This window comes from Scophthalmus maximus, chromosome 2 (assembly GCF_022379125.1).
Source record: "Scophthalmus maximus strain ysfricsl-2021 chromosome 2, ASM2237912v1, whole genome shotgun sequence".
In the NCBI taxonomy this organism is placed as follows: domain Eukaryota; kingdom Metazoa; phylum Chordata; class Actinopteri; order Pleuronectiformes; family Scophthalmidae; genus Scophthalmus; species Scophthalmus maximus.
Genome location: NC_061516.1, coordinates 29,030,862 through 29,052,123, shown reverse-complemented (window position 1 = coordinate 29,052,123; position 21,262 = coordinate 29,030,862). Strand labels below are relative to the sequence as shown.

The window sequence follows — 21,262 nt, the reverse complement described above, 5'->3', positions numbered from 1 at the left end:
TCTATATATTCTGTCTCGCTTTTCCCCCCACTCAGTAGTCAAACAAAGAAAGGAAAGGAACAGAGTGAGCGCACACACACACGCACACAAACATACACAACAGACATTTGCCTCTGCTTTCTCTCTCTCACACACACACACACACACACACACACACACACACACACACACACACACACACACACACACACACACACACACACACACACACACACACACACACACACACACACACACACACACACACACACACACACACACACACACACAGGCTCGGAGCCCAACCCCCCAGCCTGCCTCCCTCTGATTTTTTTTCACTCCCTGCCTTTCTCTAAACAGCACCTCCCCCCCTTTACACCCCCCACCCCCACCCCTCCCTCTGCCTGATCTGGCCTCGTTCTCATTCGTCTACCACTCCTCCCTCTCTCCTCCCTCCCTCCCTCTGTGTGTCAAACAGATGGGATTGGAGAGCAGAAGGAGCCTGTGTTCGCTCTCCACCTCGATATCTCTTCTTCGTTAGTGTGATGTAAGCCTGATGGAGAAATGCTTTGACCTACAGTGCACACACATTGGTGATAAAAAAAAAAAAAAGAATCAATACAGATGCAGATAACCTTCGATCAGGGATATAGAACTCTACAGCATGTGTTGTTGCGGAGATGTGAATTTACTACACCAACATCTTTGCACCAACAGATGTGTGATGCCGGTGACAAATCCAGAGCAAATGACCACTGGAAGAGTTAGTGACTCTTTTCCTTCATTTCCTGACTTTTGACAGCATGCGTTCAGTGTTTTGAAAGAATCTACTACATCTAATTTCTGTTGCGAATTAAAGCAATTACATGACCGCTTTACTGCCGTTTCCTCTGTGAACTCAGTTCTGTGACTTTTTTTTTGGATCAATTTTGAACCTTGAATAATCAGACAGTTTAAAGCATAGCATGATCGTCTAAACTACTTTTCTTGTAGGTAAAACCAAAAATGTGTACACCTAAAATAATCCCTCATTGCACGGAAAACAAACTGCATGTGTACAATTACTGAAAGAATGGCAGCACTGTTAAACCAGGAAGTTATTTAATGCATTATTAAATAACTTAATGCATTATTAACAGTTATGAATGTTTAAAATGGTCAGTTTAGGTTATCATTTCTTAATCTAATTGTCTGACATACTATGCAATACCCCTTTATTACTGTAAAAAGTTTGTGATTTTACTTTTTTTCCATAAGGAAATCACGTCGAGATCAATATAACTTATAAATTCAAACTCACACACACTCATCTTGGTGCAAAAAGGGGGGATTGTCTCCTTTTACTAAACAGATTAATGCAGTTAAGGCAAATGCAGTTGAAAACATGGTTAACACGAGCACTCAGAGCACAGTCCTCCGCCAAGGCTTAGCAATCGCCCACCTTTATACGGTTTCCCCCAAAACGTGCAATCCCATCTCCATCAGACCTGCATATTATTAAAATGTAATGCATTTGTGAAGATACTGGTGGAGAATCTTTCAAAAACATTCCTGGATCCCTAACAAAATGTAACCACATTTTACCATGACTGAGACATATCTTTAAAAAAAATGTCAGGCAATTACATTAGTAATCCTGCTAACAAACAGACACAACCAATCAAATAACAGCATTGAGGCCAGTGACTATGTCATAGTGGCTACACTATTTCATATCTCCTTTGCCAAAGTTGTATATTTGGCAAAGTTGTATATTACAGCAAAGCATAGGAAGAAAAAAACCTCTCTCCCTTTCCTTACACAGTAAAAAAACAAGAAATGTTCTTTACACGCCAACATCCAGAACTTTGATGCATGTCATAGCGTTGCGCTGGGAAAGTCAGTGTGTCCAACTGGGGTGTTGTGTTTCTATCACTGCCGATTGGGAGTGGAGCCGATAAATACCCGTGACTACTGCAGACTCATTTGACCCGAGAATAAATGCCAATTGTACCCTGTCCCAGTGAAGACAAAAGCCAGATGTTAGTGGGAGCTGTGGGTTTTTGTCCAGTGTGAACGGGGATTTAGCATGAAACTTCAAAACAACATAAAGGAAGTCTAACATCATATTTTGTTCAGAATACATTTCAGTGCTTTGTAGCTTATTGAACAGGTCAGTACAAAGTGTACAGTGAGCACAGTAACTTTTAATTCTACAGAGCTTACAGGCTGGGACAGTGGAACAAGTAGTGCCCACTTGTTGGCATGTTATACACACACACACACACTTGAGTGTCAGCCACGTGCAGGAAGATGGAATTCCAGAGAGGAGAGAAAAAGTACAGTCGGAAAGCCGGGAGGGAGAGGGAGAGGGAGGGTAAGGGGTGACGGTATGGAAAATACAGCATAGAGCCGCTGCACTCTCTGACCAGGGCATAGGCTGGAGGAAGTATAGGCTCTGCTAGTGCACTCATTGACTCCTATAGACTGCTCCCCCACTCTCTCCCTCCCCCTTTCTGTACAGAAGCCAGGGCAGCAGGAGACACGGCTCTCGGCTGCATGACCAGAACAGAGAGGTTACGGAGAAACACTGGATGTAAACCTGAAGACTTTCCATAAGATCAGCAGATGAGTATGTGCCAGTCGGGGCATGCACAGTTTCCAGATACAGATGTTGCATGCAGTATGTGTGTTGATGTGTGCATGCATAAACTAAAAGCTGCAATAGAAACTTATGCAGCTGTCAGATGTTAGCTCATAACCAACTCTAGTTTGTTTTATCTACAAACAAACTCAATCATAAAGCATGTTCTCTGCATAGTTTTTTTGCTTCTTTGTCCACGTTGTGCTGTTTATACTGATTAATAAACAGTTTGAAGGAAAATATTTCAGAAAATTTCCATTCAAGTGAATGGGAGAGTCGTCTCATACTTTTTGACCCAACTGTCAATAAACACACCCAGTAATAAACAATGCCTTCAAACTTTGACCTGTTCCTCACAGCCCTCAACCACAACACAGGTGTGCTAAAATCAACAGCAAAAGAGGTAGAGCCTTTCACACAAAGTAAATGAGTTTTGCAGAGAAGTGACCAATCAACGGAGGGGACCATCAGTCACTGATCCCGCCTCCAAAGTCTCACAACTCTACTTGTCGAGCACGCGTGTTGTGAAGTCGAGCGAGCGTGTTCAGCAGTTGCGAGTGAGTAGGGGAGGGGTTAAGTCCCGCGCGCGGAGCACAAATGCTCGCGAGCATGATTTTACACTCACGGATGCCATTCTGTGCGTGTGAAATGCTCCGTCGAGTGTGTTTTACGCTCTCCACGAGTTTTGAAACTTAACTAATGCTATAAACTTAACAAAGTTTAAGTATGGGAAGAATGACGGGAGTAATTTTACCTCCGGTACAGTAGGTGACGCTATGCCAACGTACAACTGGTCAAAAAAAGGCTTTTCTTCCGGTTGTATTTTGTCAAAATCACAACAACTTGGAAAGCGGGGAGAACATGGATGACTTTTTCAGCAGCGTACATCTCGTACATTTGAAATTGGTCTTCTTGGTAGGAATGTTACTTGCCATGGCAAAGTCATCCGGTTTAAAGGTAAACCTTGTGTTGTTGCTGTTGTTTTTGGCGCCGTTGCTTCCTGATCTCTTCTATTTCTGGGTAAAAAAAACACCACAGCGTAGTTACGGAGCATGTGAAGACACGTAACCTGAGCTTACCCTGGTTAAGGTGTATACATGCAAGAATACCCCGGTTACTAAAGGATTTATCTAGGTCTGTTAACCGGAGTATGAGAACTCAGATTTTAGCCGGGGTAAAACATGGCGTTTGAGAAACCAGGGTATTGCCTTAAACCGAATATAATCGGGTTTTTAAACTGCATGTAAACACACTGACTGAGTGGCTAAGCAGGGATAGATACCCAATATTATTGGAGTCTGGCCAACACCAACAAGGAACTGAAACATGACACCGACAGAGAATTTTACGTTACTACTGTGTCTCGATTTAGTCAATGTCCTGCTGCACCTACTGCATGATAACAGCATGGACACAAAACTTGACAGTGCAAACGTGCTATTCAGCATTAAGCCAAAAAATCTTTCATTTGCCAAACAATTGCTTGGACAAACTCCTCGATAAAACATCAAACCCAAGATTCAAGCATTGCAAAATGTTTCTTCAATGAATCCCCACTGGGCAACAAATGATTTTCCCCAGGTGAGGCGTGAACACACATCCTACCTTTGTAGATTACCAAGTACTCCATTAGAGTATATACACCAGACAATAGTTCTTGCATGTTTCATTTCTTATCAACCGCCTGGGGTGCTGGGTGAAGTGTAATGACACTGTAATTACAATTACAAGCCCACACACAGAGAACCCCTGCATGTAAAATCAAACCATGGATGGGGAACCTCTGACCTCTGGGCCGTATATGGCCTATGGGGAAATTCTTGAATACAAAATACAGAAAGTCAAAAATCTTCTTTTTTTCTGTGGTGGTCGCTTCTGGCTGTATGACTGTGGGGGCATTATGGAAAGCACACTGATAGCTGTTGCGTGTCATCGCTGACGAGCATTATGGCGACTGTCAAGAAAAGAAAAGTAGATGCTGAACGTCGAGCTTTCCAAGAGAAATGGTCAAACTATTATACATTTTTGTTGAAGTAAAAGACGTAGAAAAGCAGCAGAAAAATTACAATAAAACTATGGAAAGAGGAGACTGCGGTGGTGGCATCCTAGCTGAGGATATGGTGCAGATCAATGCTGTGGAGAACGTGGGTTTTTACACATCAATGTACACTTTGATGCATGGTTTGACTTTCCATAGCCTTTTATGCAATATTGTCTTTTTAATGGTGCAATTAGATCCACAGTCTGGAAAATCTGTCTGGATTTTCTCAATATTACATTTAGTAATTTGATGGAAAGAAAATCCGCAATTCAGGTTGAAAAACTCACCCTGAGACCAATGATGTGAATAAGACTTGGACAATTTGTCTGGTTAAATAGGGGTAAAAATCAAACAAAGGGTAGTAAAACAAGGTGAGTCGATAACGAGAGCAAGGAGCAGAAAAGGAAACCACCCAGGGAGGAGGAGAGAAGACCAGTCAGTATGGTGGTATATTACATAATTCTCTCACCATATTGATTTATTGCCTTGCTGATTTGGCCCCTAGCCAGCATGCAATAGCATTTGTAATATTTGAGTTGGAGCCTAGACTGGGGGGGGGGGGAGAGAGATAGGGGTAGATGTGACTGATAGAGAGGACAGCGAAAAAGAGGTAGAAACACAGAGAGGGTGAGTAATAGTCGGGAATTTTGGGATGTGGCCAAAGTGACAATGATAAAGAGAGTGGTGAGGGAGAAAGCAGCAATGGATAAAGAAAAGAGAGAGAGAGAGAGGGGAAACAAAGCATTAAAAAGAGCGTTTAATTGTGCAAGCAGGCCCGAGAAGATAGTGACAGATCGAGGGACCATGGGAGACAAAGGATGTGTGTCAGTGAGTGCACTGCAGGTTATACTAGTTGCTGTAATCTGTTATATAAGAGCCAGTGGCACCGGGCAGAACAGCCCAACACAATGGACATGCAGGAAAGACAGGGTTTACTGCAAACACAGTCTACACACACAGTATGTCTTCAAAGACCACAGTGAGAACAGAAAGTGCCTGTGGCCACATCTGCTGGATATAAACTACCGCAGCATTCACAGGTTGCTCTCTGGTTGTACATCCGCTCTCGCTGGCTAAATCCAAGAATACACATCTTCTCTCAGGTTTTGCTCTCCATCCACACTGAACAACTTGACAGTGCAGCTTCAACCAAAGTGCTAGTAGGATGGTCCAACAGCACCTGAAACCTTCTCCATGTGGATGTCACAACTGGGGTGGGCCTGGCGGTGGACAGCGCCGTCAAAGAAAGACTCACTGAAAGTATGCATGGTCATCCCCATTTGATCGATTATCGCTTCATGCCTCTCTTTGAGAGCAGGCTTTTCACGCCGCCTGCGTGTGTGACATTTTGCTTAACAAATTAATCGCACAATTTGCTGTTAATCGCATTTATTTTTCTTAAGACAAGTTTGTAATAATGGATATTTAAATGTAAAATGATGGATTTGATGTAGAATCAACACAAAGGAAGTATTTAAATTCAAATACTATTGTTTAATAGCCTCTTTTTTAACCTTTAGCATAGATTTTCTCCTGTGAACAACAGATTTCCAATAAAACCATCAAGGCCAAAGTGACTCAAAGAGGCCTTGCTAACATGTCCAGATATCTATCAGCTAAATATCTGGACACGTCGAGGAACCATCTCCTGTGTGAGCTGTGATGCGACAGACAGTGAGTGTGTCAACCTGGAAACCACAACAACACTCTTCACTCATATTCTCTGCCTTTCCGTGTTTCTGAAGAAAAACTTTGCGCAGACTATATGCGGGCCGGGTTTCTGTCATGTTGAGCATTTTCACTGCAACAGATGACGAGCGTAACCTCACAACACACAGAGCGTCCGCTCAAACAACTTCCTGTCTCTTTCAACATAAGAGTATCTTGCGACATATTTATCGCTTTTCTTTTTGGCATACATCGTGAAAGTGACATTTGCTGTTTCCCGTGTGTGTGGCTTTTCTCGCGTTATCGAGACAAAACGAACTTTAAACTCCTTAAACTCCTTCCTTGTCCGTATCAATCTTTAGCCAGGATGGCTAATGGATGACGGTTATGCAGCACACGTTGTCAGCTCGACAGGAAGTAAACAAAATGTGTCAATGGCGTAAAAAAAAATGTATGCGTTAAATAGTTAACAATTAACGTAAAGATGAACTCGTTAATGTTGACAGCACTAGCGTGAAGCGTCGTAGAAAACTTTACGACAAAACTTTCTATGGAATCAGACCCTCTCTGTGATCACTAATATTCGCAAACACTAGTCAAACACTTGACACAGGCTCCATGGTTGATTATTTTGTCACATAACTATGTGATAAATGGTGATTTGACCAAAGTACAGCAGCGCCAGTGTTATTCTCCTGGTTTGCAGGTAGCATTAATGACCGGTTATTAAATCAATATCTTTGCCCATTGACTTCTCTGATAACAGAAACAGAAAACTATTCACTCCTTGCCAGATGTTGGTTTTGATGCACAAACTTTCAGTTTCAATATCACAGTAGGACAAAAAAAACAGATTAAGTAGTTTTCCTATTGTGTGATGACCATGTTTACAAAAACAACCCAAAAAACCTCTGTGGGTGAACGTCATTCTCATGTGTGAACAGTATCTTCAGGTTAGTCGAACTTAAGTGAGACATTGTCATAGGTTCTGTTCACTTTATGATTTGAGGAGACATAGTCATAGGTTCTGTTCACTTTATGATTTGAGGAGACATTGTCATAGGTTCTGTTCACTTTATGATTTGAGGAGACATTGTCATAGGTGCTGTTCACTTTATAATTTGAGGAGACAGTGGCTGTGTCCGAAATCACCCACTCATTCACTACCCCCTAATCACTATAAAGGAAATTCGTTGTAGTGGGCTATATAGTCACTCACCAGCTACGATTTCGGACACTACTTGAGTAGCGATGGTAATTACGTTTTTGTCGCAGGATTATGACGTAACTACAATGATGCCGGGCGGTGGACGATCCTATTATATTTAAAATATTTATTTTACACTTGAATTAATACCTATTTATACCGCCGTCGTCTCGTCTCTTCCCTCCGCCGTTTATCAGCGCAGCGAGCGCAATGCATCATGGTATATTTTGCTCGGTTATTGACCATCGGTTGTCCACTACCTTTCATGATGCATTCTGGGATACATTCAGTGCACTATATAGGGTATATGAAATTTCACTAAGAATTCGGACACCACTACAAAACGGCGAAGGCACTATATGGTGCACTATATAGTAGTTAGGGGGTGATTTCGGACACAGCCAGTGTCATAGGTTCTGATCACTTCATGATTTGAGGAGACATAGTCATAGGTTCTGTTCACTTTATGATTTGAGGAGACATAGTCATAGGTTCTGTTCACTTTATGATTTGAGGAGACATAGTCATATGTTCTGTTCACTTTATGATTTGAGGAGACATAGTCATAGGTTCTGATCACTTTATGATTTGAGGAGACAGTCATAGGTTCTGTTCACTTTATGATTTGAGGAGACATAGTCATAGGTTCTGATCACTTTATGATTTGAGGAGACATAGTCATAGGTTCTGTTCACTTTATGATTTGAGGAGACAGTCATAGGTTCTGATCACTTTATGATTTGAGGAGACATAGTCATAGGTTCTGTTCACTTTATGATTTGAGGAGACATAGTCATAGGTTCTGTTCACTTTATGATTCGCTCCATACAGAGGAGCATCAGGGCCTCTCCTTTCTCCATCTCAATCCCTTCTTTCCTCTCTGGCACTTCCTCCTTGGTGTGACATCTCTCTTTCACTGCCTCACTCTCCATCTTTGGATGGACTACAGATGGATGAGGGGAAGGAAGCGGAGATAAAGGCAGAAAACTAGATTAATAGACTGAATGGAGCACAGAGAGGGAGAGGAACAGGGAAAAGATGCGGGAAAGAGAAATCGGGGTGAGAGAGGGAGGCTGAGCTAGAACAAGCTTTCCTTGTGCTACCGTGAATAATTTACTTTACACCCCGCCCCCCAGTCCACCCCAGTGTTTTTAAAGATATATTCAAGATATATTCTACTGAGGGGGGGTGGGGGGGTTGTGTGTGTGAGCTGATTAATTGTAAATTAATGTTTAACGAGGTACAGCTGTGTTCAATTAACACTGGTTTAGGCACTGTCTCTTCTAACACCCCCCCCCCCCCCATCACATATCATACCCTCCTCTTCCTTCTGCATTCAATTCTTCAAACAGTAAGTAGTACTCGAGAGAAAAACTGAGGCGGATGCATTGAAATTAAAAGCTGATTGGAGACAGCGCTATCTGATAATTCATTGGAACATCTGGGCTGTTGTGCCACACCATTTCTTTGCCTGGGGCAGTAAATACCTGAGGAAATTGAGATTTATTATCAGGACATCAAATGAATGAAGACGTTCTAAAATCTGAGGGCTCATTATAATAACATCTCTGTCCATTGAAACATTCAACAGCTACAGCTAATGAATGAAATCTTAATCACTAATCTGTAAACATTTTTAAAATCATTTTGTGACTTCTTTTCAGATTTTAGTTTTATTCACAGATTAAGTAATTCAATTATTTTATAGCTGTGTTTTGCTGCAGACTTCCTGTCAGTCCATCTGATGCCTCTGTAATGTGTTGGTTTAAACAACCATGGTTGTCTTGTCTGATATATAAAAGACTGTGTATTGTTTGCTGGTGTCTACAAAATGTCAAGGTGGTGAAGTTCTTTAATGTCAAACTGTTACTTCTCATTTGGAGCTGCCTGCACGGAGCAGTCCCCTGAGTAGCTTTAAAAATGTAACGCCACATGACATACATTTCATCAGTTCCAAGCACAAGCAGGGAGCATGTTGAGTGATGTTCGATGGATCCAACACAGACTGCTGGTGAACTCACTGGCACCGAGACATTTGAATTCTCCACCATGCTTCGATTTCCCCAGCTCCCACTGCAAAGACCCACAGGGCTCCCAAGTTTGATGCCTTCTTTTCCTCCTCCCTCTCACCCTCCTTTTTCTTTACCCTGCCTTATCTCTTTCTTCCCTCTGTTCATCTGATTCATCATCTGCCTGCACCCTCTCCCTCCCTCCCACCCCCCCGCTCTGTGCCTGTCTCTCTGTCCAGGAAACAGAAACATCACTGGTCTCAGTTCAGATTTGTTGCATTGTCTGTGGGAACAAGATTGCAGAACCTGTCTTACCTGACTAGTTCATGACTGCTGCACACAAAACACACACACACACACACACACTGATCTGTCATATGTAAATATGAGAGTGGTGGAGGGTGAGGACACAGAGAGTAACAAGGGACACAAAGTATTGTGTCTGTCTGGTGGAGCGAAAGCGTGTGTGTGCAGCCATGTGTGACTGCCATTCTGCATGTACTGCATGTATTTGTCTGTCTGTCTATTTTTTCTGTCTGGCTTTGATTAAAATATGATACCTCCACCCATCTGTTCACGAAGGAGAGTGAGTGAGAAGAAGGGAGGAGAGTTTGGAGAATGAATACCTGCCTATCACTCTCTTACCTGCTCCTCCTCTTCGTCTTTATCTGTTCTCTTTCTTTGTCCTTTACCTCCCTGCCTGTCTCCCTCTCTCTCCTCCTCTGCTTCCTTATCATGGTCTCCTCCTCTCCCTCCTGTCTGTCTCTGCTCTCCACCTCTCCTCCTTTCATCTTCAGATACAGGCAGAATGGAACTCGGCATCCTCTAAAGACCCAGCAGGTGTGCAGTGTGTCTAATTGTGCAAAAGTGTGTGTACATGTGTGTGTATGTAAAATGTGCTTTAAAGTCCTGCGCATGAGAGCTTTTTTCTCAGTCATTCTGCCTGTGCATGAAGCTGCTGTATGTGTGCTAGCTGTGTATTTGTGTGTGTGTTTAAGATATCTTGTTTCCTCAGGGGAATCCAGGCCCATTTTCACTGTCTGCTGTAGCCAACCAACTCAGCAGTGTATCGATAATCTATTAGGGTAGAAATACACACTCACACACACACACACACACACACACACACATTCTTCTTACCTGCCACTACTGTGCACAGTCCGGGAGAGTACTGACTGTGACCTGGTGGGCCAGACATCGTCTGCACCTGAAAAGCAAGCACACCACAGAAATAAGACATGATACACAAATACAGTACTTATAACACTTAAAAATACATCTGGCCATATTGGTTAGATGTCACAAGCCAGCAAACTCACAAATGTATGAAACTCTAAATCATACATATTGTGCTCAATAATACAAGGGAACATGTTTCCTTCAATCCCCTTTTCTGCCGCACTCCTCAAAAATACTAACAAATGACATTGAGGCAAAGTTGTTCAGGCATCATAATTCAGATTCAAATATATTTGTGTCAACAGTTACAATCAACCACCTTTGCAACAAATATGAACTAACACTTAAATGAGAAATAATGAGATCATTCTTCTTAATGTTTAGCCTGTAAACAGATATAGCACAAACACATACACAGAAGCAGAGTAAAACACAGGCAAAATTAAACCAACAACAAAGACAAGAAGACAGCAGGGCAGAATATATGAAAAGACATTTTAAAAATACACAAGATCTGATGTAAATCTCCCAGTACATATGAAAACACACACGTGAACAGAACCCGATATACTGACAATCCTCATGGAGTGATTGCAGCACATGCACCCACTGTTATTATATCCTCTGCCATCCAAAACTATACACAACACACACACTTGGACAAATATTGATGGACACGCAGAAATAACACACAGCCAGACAAAGTACATAAACAAGATACCCGCACCAGCATGATGTAAGAAGGCGCAATATCAGACATCACTATATTTAAAGCTAAAGCCTGTTTATCGACCAGTTAAGTAGGACAGGAGGAGCTAAGCCCCAAAGACGCTGCTTGTTTACAATAACACAGCCATAGACAGATAGTGTAGCAGCATCTTAAACACCATTCTGCTACCAACCTATATTTATTATAGTCACATGCACAACACCAACAGCTTTTTGTGCCATTTAAAGGGGTCAAGTTAAGTTAAGGATCAAGAAAGTTGTGGTAGGCAGAGATACGACATGCTAAAATATTGACAATCGATTATTTTTTTCTTTATTATTATGTGTTTTTTTAATACATTTCTCTGGTCTGATATCAGTTAGCTATCAAAGCATATTTCACTTTTGCACTATAATTTTTGGACTGACCGAGATGAGACGAAGAGATGATTGTTGATAAGTTAACAATACATTTCTAAAACACTTCTGATTGGTGAAACAGGATATTGGATTTTTGATACGTTATACTGACTAGAAACCAACCGATATATCGGTTGGCCGATATGAACCTTTCACAGACATATCGGTATATGTGGCTATGTTTACTGTTATGAAATATTTTATTGTACAGAATAAACAATGCAGAAAAAGATGTTGATCGGCCGATGTATTGGTATCAGAAATCTTGTACTCCCCAATAACAATATCGGCATCGTCCCCCAAAAAAATCTAGCCTGGCGCAGTCAGATTCGTACTCGAATGAGTATTAGTCTGGGACTTCTCGATTAATTTTCGATTTCCAAGAGGCGTTACCAATGGACGCAGAGCAAAATGCCACGAATCATGTGACATCTGTCGAGGGGCGAGAAAATGTCAACAGACTTGAGCAGTGAGGAGATGTCTGTGATGATGATTCTACAATGATTGTGATGAGTGTTGCCGTTTTTGTGTGAGAAATTTGAAAAATATCTTTTGCTGATATTAGGTGTTGTAATGCTGGGCCACAAAGCTACGGCAACTTAGCGGGGCATAACAGAGGTTACACACAACATATATATAACAGAAATACCCATGAAATGCATCACAAAATTCATTCTCTTCACAAACGCATTCCCCGTAATAATGAGAGCTACGGCCGCCCTGTAACATGTATAAACATACCCGGAAAATGTAAACAAAGGTCAGGACCAGTAGCTGCCCTACACAGGCTGCCAAAAAGGTGCCTGAGCAAATAATGACAACGTAGCTAAAAATAAAGGGGAATTTACAACAATATCGGGTACTTTTAGTCAAATGCTCGTTCATTAGCGGCAGCCTTGGTTGTTTACAAAAATCGCTTCTGTCCACGTCCTGGTATTAACCCCACCCATTATCAGATAATCGGTTGTGATTGGATGGGCAAGGTTTCTGCTGGAGAGAAATCACTTCCCAATGGAGGGGATCCAAACCGTTTTCTGGCAGAACAAATGAAATGAGCTCCCAGAATTCCTCTGGGTCCCAGGCTACCAAAAATCCATATCGGTCGGGCTCTTATACTGACCAAAGCTAATAAAAAACGCATTCTTACTGGCAGCACACTGCTACAGGCTAGTGTTGCTTCACTACCAACTAGGTGAGTATATAGCTTTAAGAAGACTCATTTTACATTGTATGTTTGGGTCCAACTGGCTGACGAAACATATCCGAGGTCCACAGGTAAACTAGTATCTAGAATCAGGGAGAACTTAACCTAAACAGTGGACTCTTCACTACGTAATTGTTTTTGGAAGAAATGTTGAGGAAAACCCCTACAGTACATATCCTCTTTCTACAAACTTACTCTGTCTGGAGGTTTACTACTGCAGACACAGTCCATCACTCCATAACTGCTGTAGCACACACACACACACACACACACACACACACACACACACACACACACACACACACACACACACACACACACACACACACACACACACACACACACACACACACACACACACACACACACACACACACACACACACACACACACACACACACACACACACACATTAATGTTGTATGGTTTGGTCAATTTAACTAAAATCAGTCAATAATGTCAAACCTCACAGCACAAAACTCAAGCAATCATTTCAGGTAAACCCTGAAATATTCCATCATCTACCATTTTCCTCTTCGGCTAATCCCTGGATTCCTGCCTTTTTGAATTCCTCCACAGATTATCCCTTCGCTTGAACCACTCCAGGGCCAAGGAGAGGGGGAGGAGGGGAACGACGAAGGGGAGGGGAGTCTTATTTTAAGACGCTGGGAGTCTGTGTGAATCGTGCTGGGCTTGCAGTTCCCCCTGCGGACATGTTTTGTGCATGTCGAGGAATGCACTCGCTCCATTACTCTATGTTGTAGCCCCCTCCTCCCATCCCCTGTCTTTCTCCTTTCCTTTTCCTCTTTTATCTCCCCTTTTTTGGGGGGGGGATAGAGGTATGTAGGTAGACACAGTCAGCTGGGCTGACTCGCAGCAGCTCCCATGATCTGCTTGACAACAGCCTGAGGGCCCACACAAGGGCAAACATACAGACTCACTGGCAAACAGTCACAACAGAGTGAGAAAAAGGAGAGACCAAAGAGGGGCCCTGGGACGGAGCCTTGAGGCACTCCAACCTGGTGACACAGCAGCTGTAGCTTCCCTCTGGTCCCCATAGCCGGGAAGCCGGGCTAACCATCGGCTGGAGGCCGCTCCACTCATGTTGGCCAATTGCCCTTTTTCAGGAGAAAACAATGAGACCAGCCCCCTTCTCTCTAATTTATAGGGGAGTTGTCTCATTCCTCTGAGTGGAATGTACAGTAAGAGTAGCTTGCATTTCATGACAGTGTTGAGAGATCAGTAATTGGGGGTGGGGGGTGTTATCCGGCCAGAGTGGGGCTGCGTTGAAGGAAGGGTGAGGGAGTTAAGCATCTATTTTTAGATATGTAATTTTAAACTCGTGGACCGTTTCCGTGGTCAAGGAATGACACACTGGTAGGGATATATGCAGACTTGTACTGTACTCACGCATCCGTACAATAAAGTACAACCTTGCAAAGAAGCACTACAATCATACTTAAGCAACCAAACCTGATGTACTTTGGCAAAGCTGCAGTTTCACCCAATGAACACAAAGGAATCCACAATCAAACAATAAGCAATGTCAACACAGGACAAGCTAAAAAAAATATGCACAAGACAAAAATTGAAATCCAATCTACAGAAGGTACAGCAAATAGAAATCCCCAACAAAGAAACCAAATCATAGCAGCTATTGAGGCTTAGCAAAATCCACATAAAGCATAAGGCAACAGTCACACAATCAGTCCGTCTCCGAACTACCACCCACTCAATCCCACTGTCAACTCACTTAACCTGTTGTACACCACATTAGCTGCTAAATACACTGGGAGACGTACAGAGAGGAAGAAGAAATGCAATGGAACATCAGCTTGTCTCAGTGAGCCAGTGCAAAGCCTGAAATGAAAGGGAATGAAAGAGTGTCAGAAGAAAGAGGGGGAATATAGAGAACATATGGCGTATGAAGACCTAGTTTCCTCCCCCCCTCCCTCATTTCCTCTGTTACCCCTCATCTCACACACCTGGGACCATTACTCCTCATGGAATCAACACCCAACTAAAAGTCTACTTTCTTTAATTAGTTCTCTCTCGCTTCCTCCCCTCTCTACTCCATCCATATGCTCTCATCTCTGTCTTCACCCCTCTGCTCTGTCTTTCTTGTCCCCTGTCGTCATGATGTCGAATGTGGATTTATTTTCCTTTCAGACTCCTGTCTCCACACATTTTCCTATTCAACTACTCATACAGATTCACTATTGGACAAAAAATAGCTCTCTCACTTTCATTGTCTACTGCTTCTACGGGTCTGTTTGTCTGGGTGTCGTATGGAGGCTGCGTGGGAAACAGGATTGGGGGTTTTACTATTTCAACATTGTACTGCTTATCAATCTAATCAATGACAAAAAGATGGGAGAGACAGTTTACTGCTCTCAAAATGACTTTAGTGTAAGTCCAATGGTGTCAAACATTATAAATATAACTTGAAGCCTATTCCAAGAGAAAATCTCCACTACAACTTAAAACTGGCTCATTTGTTTTTCACACAATATATGAACGTTTAACCTTATTTGTGTTGTAGCTCCTACGTAGTTAGATTGTCGGTGTGACTTATCGATAAAATTAAACATAAAAACATGAGGTGGACATGAAAAATGTCTGGCACATCTGTGGTGGAAAGTGTATGTCTGAAAGTGGCTTTGACTTGGCTGTCTGCTTGGCTTTGAAGTGTGTAACCCTGACCTCTAAAGGGACGAGTCATTTTATGTGCAGTGTCTGAGAGGGACATGGCCAGGGCATGGAGGAATTTATTGCTTACTTAAACCAGCGTGACCCTAAACCTGTAAGCCCACATCAAAGTTGTCCTCATGCTATGTACTACATGTACCAACTTTCTCTTTAAATGGGAAAACAGAAATGTACATTATGAATACCATGTGTTAGTTCCCCAAAGAAAGTGTACAAAAAATGTACATTCAAATCAAAGACGTACAAAGGAGGAAAGTAATTGGAGAAAGGAAATTCAGATAAATGTCAAAACTGAATAAGGAAAAATTAAAAAAAAAAAAAATAGATGTCTCAGTATGATAGTAATACCATAGTAACACCTTTCCTAACAAGGCCACAGCTCATTGAGTTCATGACAGTCATTACAATGACTTACAGTCATTTGAATAAGAGCCGTGGCGCAGTCACTTACTCATGGCCCAGGTCTGAGAGAGCGAAATAATGTGGACAAAAATTGAGAGGCGAGAAGAAGAAAAAAAGAAAAGAGTCAAAGACCAGACTTTCCATCACAGGGACTATTACAGGTACGCAGATGACCCAAGCTGACCAAGTCATGATGGAAGTAAGAAGCTTATAAATGTTTAAGTGCAGGCACTGAGTCTATGTAAAAAATAGCAACTCTGCAGATTAAATGCTGTATGTAACTTTACAGAGTGTGAAGTTACTCAAAAGTAATAATGATACAATGTAAAATGAGTTTCTTAAAAGAAACGAATATTGAATTAGATGAAGATGTGTTTGTTTTGGAGAATTTCGGGGCTGCATGCAAATGTGCCTTTGAGTTAGTTTTGTCACATAATGTATTATGGTGTGTCATGTGACTGAATGAATATACAGTGGGTGATGTTGTTCTGCGAATAAGGTCTTTTGTTATACTAATTAGAGGATGGAATGAAATTCCGTGGGTGGAGACGACCAAATGACGCAAAAGCCCTAAATCAGACGGAGATGGAAAAGCCCACAACTGTGTCCAATCTGCTGCAGCATGTGTTGCATGAGACTCAAAAATTTGTGTTTGACTTAGAAAGGATGTTTGACTCCTACTGCTTACGTGGACTTCTGTCACTGCACATTTGTAAACTCCTCCTCCCTCTGCCTGGTTGCTAGGACACCTGCTTGGGGCACGTGCTGAGACCTTTGACCCAACAGAGCCTTAACCCTCATGACCTCGGCAGTGGTGTGGCACTTCATCTTCTGACCACTCCCACCGCACAGTTAGTGCGTGTGTGTGTGTCTTTCCATTTTCTCTACATGGCTTCTCCTTGCATTTAAGTCCTTTTTATGGACGCCAAAGCTTTGATCTAAGTTTTTTTTCTGTTGCTGAGCTGAAAACGTCTCTGAACAGACACATCCACAGAACAATAGATCTTACACACACATGGGAAGGCCCCAGGCTTTAAGGGGCCAAGGGCAAGATTTAGCTCTGTCCATATTTCAAGACAAATGTCATCAACTCAATCAGTTACACCTGTAAACCAAGTTATGAAAATCCTTTTTACTGTATTTACAGATTCAGATATATAATTTTTACTTTAAACGTTTGATAGTTTATCCAGAAAAGCTGACAAAGTTACTTTACCAAATTAAAAGGTCTATTTACAAATTTACTGAAATAAGCAGTAAAAAGTTGTAAAAGAACTGAAAATATACAGCCCTTGGTGAGAGTCTATGGAGAGCACAACACAGCCTGAAAAGTGTTCAGATCTTGAGTTATGACAACATTTTCCTGCAAGTATGTGGCGCTGCACAGTGTTTAACTCTGATCGAAAATCTGCACCAGGCGCCTTGGGCGCGGGTGAAAAAACAAGTGGGTTATAACACAAAACAAGCTCCACACATGGGGGCCACCAGTGAAGGGTGGGAGCCTGGGCAAGTGCCCCCACTTCACTCACTCAGTCGCACACATGCACACGAACACACAGCTATATTTGTACAGTGGAATAATGTTGGTCTTCTGTGATACTGTGACCCAGAATTCTACCTCTTCTTTGCCTCTGCATTTGAGGGCATTTCTGTGTGTGTGTGTGTGTGTGTGTGTGTGTGTGTGTGTGTGTGTCTTGGTGTCATTCTGTCTTGCTAGCAGCAGACACAGGCTCACTGGGGCGGCGTCACGCCTTTATTTATTCATCAACCTTCTGGGAACTGGCAATGAGAGACAAGGTCAATACATTATTGCATACATGTGTGCACACAAACGAATGTACGAACACACACACCTCATCAGTCCACCTATAGAATCACCATATATATAGTAAATATTTTTGGGATACCCCTGCCAACACATGTACTGCAATGACTCATGTTAAACTGTCATCACAGTACGCACGCACGCACACAAACACACACACACGCAGACGCACACACACACACACAGTGTGTGCCATGAATTGGAGCCTAGAAAGCACATAGACCCTATTAAATGCCGTGCTGCAACACACCCTATTAAATGCACCAGATCAGCTGAGTCAGCAAACCAAGAGAGAAAAAAGACAGAAGGTTTAGACAAATAGAGCCCCATAACCAGCTGACATAGTGCGCACAGACACACACACATATATAACTTTATCCATGATCATGTACAGTATGCTGACATACTGCAAGCCCACATGTATAGACATGTGTGTACAGTTACAGAGAGACCAAGATACAAAGGAAACACAAAGGAACACACACACACACACACACACACACACACACACACACACACACACACACACACACACACACACACACACACACACACACACACACACACACACACACACACACACACACACACACACACACACACACACACAGCAAAAAGATACAGGGACACAGTTTGGGGGAACATAAGCATGAGCATGTATTACTTTGCATCTGGCTCCTCTTAGAGCCATACACAAAAGAAGTAGTATTTGTAGTGAATGTGCCATTGTGTGTGTGTGTGTGTGTGTGTGTGTGTGTGTGTGTGTGTGTGTGTGTGTGTGTGTGTGTGTGTGTGTGTGTGTGCGTGCGCATGTTTTATTTGTCAGTGCTTTGATAGCTGGCGAATGAAGATGAGGGCTCACCCATGACTCCAGACAGGATAGTGGGGCCAGCGGCTGTCAGATACTCAAACATAAACCACATGCAGCTGTTCAGGGTCTGCCTGAGAGGCATGTGACACACACACGCACGCACGCACGCACGCACGCACGCACGCGCACACGCACACACACACAAACAGACACTGTAGCAACAGAGGAAAACATCTTTGTTACTTGAGCAGTGGACAAGTGTGTGAGACTTTTTCACCAGCACGTGCATCTCAATTGAAATCCTCCCGTTGTGTGTGTTGGTGTGTGTGCGTGTGTGTGTGTTTGTGTGTGTGCATCTGGCTCATAGTGACTTGTGAGTCATCTAGTGGGTTGTGGGTCTGACTGTGGGGTAAAAATAGCACTGTGTTAAACATGGTTACAGAGTGATGATGAAACAACTGGCTGTACCAGCTGCGCGCACGCACACACACACACACACACCTAAAGATCTGAGGAGTTATTGTCGCAACTCACTGCACAAACACGGTTATGCCTTGGACACACTTAACGATTTTCCAAGTGGTCAGATCGCTGTACCGTTCATACTACACAACGTGCTGTCTTGTAACCGCAGGCTTTCAGTCATTGTGCTGTTCACACTACAAAACTCATCTGCGACGGGGGGTTCACACACTACACGATCCTTCACCAGGAGGAATGTCTCCAAAGCACATTTGTTTTCGTGAAAAAACGTGCTTTGGAGACAGGAATTGTCTGTTGCTATCAAGATGGATGTCAAAAAGAAAAACTGTTCAATATATTGCAGGATACTCTTATGTTGACAGGTCAGAAACAGGAAGTAGTTTGAGAGGAGTTTGTGCGGACAGAGAGAAATAACTTTACGCGTTAATAAGTGAATCCACATTAAAGTTAGCTCGAGGTTACGTATATCATCTGTTGCAAGTGAAAATGCACAACATGACAGAAAAAAGCCCCGCATATAGTCTGCGCAATGATTTTTTTACTAGAAACACGGAAAAGGCAGAGAATATAGGGTGAAGAGTGTTGTTGTGCTACAGTGCTTCTCCTGTGTTTCCAGGTTGACGCACTCACTGCCTGGCACATCAGAGCTCACACTGCTGAATATGGGTTCCTCGCTGGTTCCCCGACGTGTCCAGATATTTAGAAGGCTAGATATCTGAAACGAGTCGGCAGGGCCTTGGTGAGTCACTTTAATCGTGTCATTGCAAGTTCATACATGGCAATCGAGGGCCGTTGTGCGATCCCCAATTTCATGCTGATTTCCCTCCGATTTGCTGCAACTACAGGATTTGTCGACAGGCTGAAAATTGGGCTTAAATCGTCTAGTGTGAACTCTGTGTTACTTGCCAGTGCTCTCTCTTTTCTCTGCGATGGGTATGTGTGAGTCAGGGCGTCAATAAAGCCCCTTTCACACTGGCCAAAAAACCTGTTTAAACCCACAAACATCCGGCGTTTTCTGCAGTGTGAAAACGTTTAATCGGCATTCAGCCCCAGGTCAAATGACTCTGCAATAGACCCGGGTAATAATCGGCTTCACCTCCGATCGGCATTGATGTGAACGTCACACCCGGGTGAACGCCCTCATTTGCGCGATGACGGAGGCAACGAAGGCTCGATTCCTCCGTCGGTAACTGCTGTTACCTCACCAACTGTAGTAAAGAGACCTCGCATGTAGCTAGCTCGCTTAGCCTAGATTTGGCTCGCTGGTGGTAACAACTAACACAATCCAGATCATCCATGAGGTTTAGAACGGCGGCCTCATCAGGCAGTCTCTCATTACACAGTGGCCGTAAACTGTCGGCAACATGGATGATGTGCGGAGCCCGTTCTGCTTGTGGCTGCAGCTACGTACACAAACACAGCGTGCAGCGCCAACCTTCTTCTTCTCTCGTACACACACTTCGAAACCCCATAGTGCCACCTGCTTAAAGGGCCAGGCTCGGCTCGTAACACTGTGCTGAGTTTGTAAACTTTGAAAGAGTGACAAGTACAAGATATAAGGTAGTGTTGACCACCGGCTCACTGGCTACCATGCTTTCTGTTGTTTACTACACTGTTCTTCTTCTTTGTTTTATGGCGCGCAGCGCTCTCTACCGCCACCTATGGCCGCCAAATGTCACTACACGATCATCAGCCCCTGCTCTGCTCTCAGTGTGAATGTGGCCAATTGTCGATTAAATGCGCGCTTAAAAAACCCGGGCCTACACGGTAATTTTGGTGTGAAAGAGGTATTAAGTCTAATGTTACTGGCCCCCGCTCTATCTGCAGGAAACCCCTGTGCTGGTCTCACCAGATCACAGAGAGAAAGAGAAAGAGAGAGAGAGGAGGGGGGTGATGGGAGGAGACGACACTGATGAAGGGAGGGAGGGTGACCTGAGCGTTTGATGTTAAAGTTTGGAGCCGACCAAGGAAAAAGCTTCAAACACTGTATAGAA

At 43.0% G+C, this 21,262-nt stretch overlaps 1 protein-coding gene across 2 annotated transcripts in view; it reads right to left on the bottom strand.

Moving 5' to 3' along the window:
- Window positions 1-21,262, bottom strand: part of kdm6ba (lysine (K)-specific demethylase 6B, a) — a 95,164-nt gene that overhangs the window by 48,119 nt on the left and 25,783 nt on the right. For both annotated transcript variants that reach the window (XM_035626549.2, XM_047330458.1), the window contains exon 4: window positions 10,668-10,734. The gene's annotated coding sequence lies outside the window, so the exon portion shown is untranslated. The remainder of the gene's footprint in view (window positions 1-10,667; window positions 10,735-21,262) is intronic.